Raw genomic sequence first — 5000 nt, forward strand, 5'->3', positions numbered from 1 at the left:
CCCATTAGTCTTTTACAACGCAAGGGAGCCCTGTAGCAGTGTTCTTGTCCCCCGCTAGAGATATACTAAACAAGGGTTTTTACGACGAGTTTAGCTTACAAGCGACAGGCAAACTAGATGAAAAAAATGGACGTACTGAAACAGGCCTCGGAGATTCCAAGGAAGGGTGAGGGCCACATTTCTCAAGCTGTTCTGTGAGCAGCGGGATCCATGGTCATTTACAGGAATCCGGGAAGCCCCTGTGATCTCAGGTAATTCCCAGCCGAGCGGGAGTCCACTCAAGCTTCCTGATACCCAGTGTCTTTCTTCTCTGAGAATCGGGATGCTTCCGGTGACTTGAGCACGTTTCCGGCGTTTTATTTGGTCTTTTCCGTACCGGGTGGTACCATTCTGTATAGGCAATGTCAGTCAAGCGTCTGTCATTTCCACTGCTAACCAAGAGGGCCTAAAGAAATGGAAGCATTATTATGATCTTGGTGTCGCATTGCCAAACCCAAACCCCTTCTATGTACCCCTCATTTCCTTATATATACTTGTACCTTAACTTCATGTAAGCATTCTGCTGAAGAGGACTACAGATAGTAGTCGAAATATACAGTTTCCCTGTATCTTCCGTTATTATTTCTCCGATAGTGGGTTTATAGTGAAATGACGCTTGAAGTTGTTGTGAATAATTTGAATTACGTGTCGCATACAAAACGCCCTTGCGACTGAATTGTAAATTTCTTAATTTGTATGCACTTGTCCTGCTTGCCACCAGGTGATTCTATTCACATGAGAGAAGACCCTTCCTTCCTTATTTTTTGAAGGTTTAAACTTATATCAATCAACAGGATCAAGAGCATCGTCGTCATGTATATTCATAATGGCTGATACAAGAAGATTTCATCCAAATAATGGAAAAGTTTCATTACTTAGAGAGATACGGTGACTGCGAGAAACAATTACAAACCAATCATTCATGAAGTTAGGTCTGCTCCTCAAATGATTTAAGCCGTCTGTTGTTTACCAGAATATATAAACTATAAACCGCGTCATCCAGTGAAAGATTCCCCGTGTATATAAGGTAAAGTGACGGCTTCTGCCGCAGTTAAACTCCTCTTGGTTTAAGGTCATCTCAACACTCCTCAGGAGTGTGTTCATGTTCGCTCGAATTACGCAATTGCAAAAAATCTAAAGAAAATCCGGATGGTGACAAAAAGTGAACTGGAGGAGAAAAAAAAAACTACCTGAATGTCTTCACACATTAAAAAATTCAGTCCGATTTTTTTTTACTTCATTTTATGAGATGTGCTCCAGAAGTGCCTTATATTAGTCGTACATACTTCAACATTCTCCCAGGGCAGCGTACGAAGATGATGATGATGATGATGATATCTCCTGATATCAATATTCCTCTGAGCATCAGAAGAGAAACTTAATGTTTTGAAGAGGTGTTAGGGAAGCAGAGTTCAATCTAATATAATGATTGGCCCCATGGCGTGTTACGTCACCGGTAGGTGTTGAGCAGATGGTGGCAGTACTGCGCTGCTGGATCCTTGGCTATGGTCGATTTTCTTCATGGTCATGTTGGTTTGAGTGAAGAGTTCCTCTACACTCTACCTCTTCTTGAGGAGTCAAGGGGTATATAAAGATGTATTTAAGGGTATGAAATTGTTGTTTAAATAAGTTTCTATTAAGTTCACAAAAACAGAATTTGCCAAATGAAGATCAGTTTTACTTTATGACAGGAACGCAAAGTGCGATTTTCTTCATTCATTCGTTCTTCTTTTGTTTTCAAGGTTAATTGTGTTACTAATTATTACCACGATTATAGACTTCACAACTAAGGTGAAGTTGAAGACCTTGATTGTGTTCTTTTATCTTATAAATTCCAATCCTTAAACATGTGAGTCAGCGATTATTGAACTTCCCAGAAGATATGCATGCCGCATACAACAACGAGTTTAATAGACATACTAATGTTCTCTGTCTGAACAAAGTACGAACTATTTTACCTAGTATGAGAGGTGTAATTCTAAAAGAAGAGCCTAATTCAGTCTGAGAAACGTCCAGGTCATATTTTTTTCCCGAAATTTATCTTCCAGGTATCAGAATGTTTGACGTACGTGGAGCACTATACAAGTCAAAACTGGAATCGCAAAAGAAAAGGAAAAATATAATCGATATGCATGACACTATCATAACTGACACTACTATTGGACCAGCTAGCACAAAGTTTGTTTCATACCTTGAATAAAAGGGTCTGCAAGAATATAATGAAAATATGTAGAGACTGAATAAACAAAACAATCATGGCTTTGTACGCAATTGACGAACAAGGTTCGAAGCTTGTTGTGTCCCACTGATAACACTCACTAAAATCAAGGTCAAGGTTTGTTGCTGTCAAGCCCTTGAACACATTCCTTCTCCATAATATCCGGCTGCTAGATTGCTGTAGTCGTTAGAAATTTACACTGACATCTCCCGAGTCCTTCAAGTCATAAGCACGACCCGATTGAAGGTTGCAAACAGTAGTACATAACGCACATTCCTTCCCCAAAATATTCGTCTGCTGGGCTACTGTAGTCGTTAGAAATTTACTCAACTATTTTTCCGTGAAGGTTGCAAACAGTAGTACATAATACAACGTTGTTTTTCTCAGATATGGCAAATTCAATTGGGAAAAGGACGTCACAAGTTTAATTTGTGTTCTCCGACAGTATGTCTCATGCTTGATGATGGATTCATGGTTTCATTTGAATTTGTCATGCAGAATTAAAGCGAAAAATTAAATTCTAACGTTAGGTGTTGAGAAGCGTATGTTAAATTCAACTAAAGAAACGGAGCTCTAGCGATGGCAAAGGAGAAATTGAAGTTAAGGAACAACACAACTAGAAAATGGCTTGGCATTCCTTTAAGATTAGGGACTAGCCTCCAATGTTTAGATAATGTGTGGGTTTCCCAAAAGTTTCTGTAGTATTGACTGCACACAGCCTACGAACTCAGTACATTATTTGGGTCGCCAAGCAGAGCTGTTCAAGTCCTCATATAATATGTGATGCTGCTTGTTGCAAGGCAAAGGAATTAATGTGTTATAATTCCCTGGGCCAGACCAGGACAAGGAGCAACTCTCAGAAGGGCACATTAATCCAGTATGACAACTTCTGGCGAGTTGTTTCTTTAACCACATTCTAACCTTGTCTTCGTTTTTATCGACGTCTTAAAGGAACAAAAAATACAGTTCACAACATAAGGAGAAAACAAGGCTATACTCGTTTTTTAGAAATTATTTTTCTTGTTGATGTAATTATTCCTAGCTCATATATTATTTACTATAAAATTCCAGTGTTGATATTCGGGTGTTCCACCTTACATAATCCTCTGCTTCGATACTGCAGATTTATTTTCATCCATATTAAAAAAAATATATATACCCCTCCATCTAACAAAAGGTAAAATCAATTATGCGCGAGCAAGGATACTCCCTTATTTACTGCACATAGTAAATACGTTTTACTTCACAACTATATACAGTAATAACAACATACTTATTCCATTTTTTCTTGCAGTCATCTTGGTTTTCATCTGCAAAAACTCAAATTTTTCTTCTTTTGCGATCAGTCCCAAAAAAAGATTTCATCAGAAGCAACAAAATCGGTTGGTAATAAAAAATACAAGGCTGTACCTTGTCTTGGAGAAGTACGGTGTAGTGGGCTGCAGTGCTTGCAATGTACTAATACACTGTGTGACGTGTCACTGATTCATACCGTATCATATGACCATTTTCTTGCTGTCGGCATGTGATTTAATTCACCTCCTTGCCAGCTCCTTCGGTGCATAATTTATTTCGATTAACCCCATACGTACTTAGTGATATTTTTCCCAAGATATTTTTCGCCAAGCTAATACATTTATCTGCGTACGTGGTAGCTTTTTGATAGAGAAAAGGTTCATGTTTTCACATGAGAAACCACGTGAAGCAGAACATAGTCGTTATTTGTTATCTGCAATCACCAAAGTCTGGCTCGACAAAACACGAAAATGAAGAGTCGACTTTGCCACTAATATATGCCTTGTTACCTCTGCAACGTTTCCTAAACGGCATTCCTCGATTAATGTGCTTAACAATATATAAAATTATGTGATATTGTAAAGGACCAACATTCCAGTAACAGAGTTAATCATTTGCAAATACAAACAGATAAAGCATAATACTTTAAGGAACATCATCAGAAGGTCCTTTGCAGCTACGACACACGAGGCAGGGCATCAGGGACAGGGCTGTGTTTGATCAATAAAGTTTTCAGAAATGTTAAAGTGTTCTTCATTAAGGTCCTACCGGATACACAAATAGGCTTACCATGACCAATGCCCTCGAGGACAACAAAGAAGAATGAGATAATCTATAAACTACAGTATATGTGTATAGTCTCATGAGAATATATTCGGAATGGTTTTAGAACAAGGCCGAGTGAGATATAATAATGACCCTTCGGATGAGGAGATCCAGGAAGTAGCCATGTGAGGACGGCCCCGGGAGATGGGAGGGAGGGAAGGAAGGAGTCCACCGGGATGGTGCTGGTGGCTGACCGAAGCGGTGCGGCGTCCGACATCAAGGAGAAAGAAGAGAAAGAAAAGGACGAAGACGAGGAAGGATAGGAGGAGGAGAAGTGGGAGGAGTACGGAGGGGGGGTAGAGAACGAGGACGAGAAGTGAGTAGGAGGAGAAAGAGGAGGAAAGACCGGGAGGAGTGGTGGAGAGAGAGGAGGAAGAGGTGGAGGAAGAAGAGAAAGCAGACGATGAGGTGGAGAAAGAGGAGAAAGAGGAAGAAGAGGATGAAGTGGAGGAAGGAGAAGAGAAAAAAGGAAATAAAAGGAAGAGAAGAAGGGGAAGGAGAACAAGACGGAAGAGGAAGAGAAAAAGAGGACCATGAGAAGGGCCAGAGGGATGTGAAGGAGGAAGAGGAGGAAGAGAAGAGGGAGAAAAAGGAGGAGCAGAACCTGGAGCAGGAGGAGGAG

This window comes from Oratosquilla oratoria, chromosome 21, assembly GCF_046742065.1.
Source record: "Oratosquilla oratoria isolate Oo_2021 chromosome 21, ASM4674206v1, whole genome shotgun sequence".
NCBI classification, from domain to species: Eukaryota; Metazoa; Arthropoda; class Malacostraca; order Stomatopoda; family Squillidae; genus Oratosquilla; species Oratosquilla oratoria.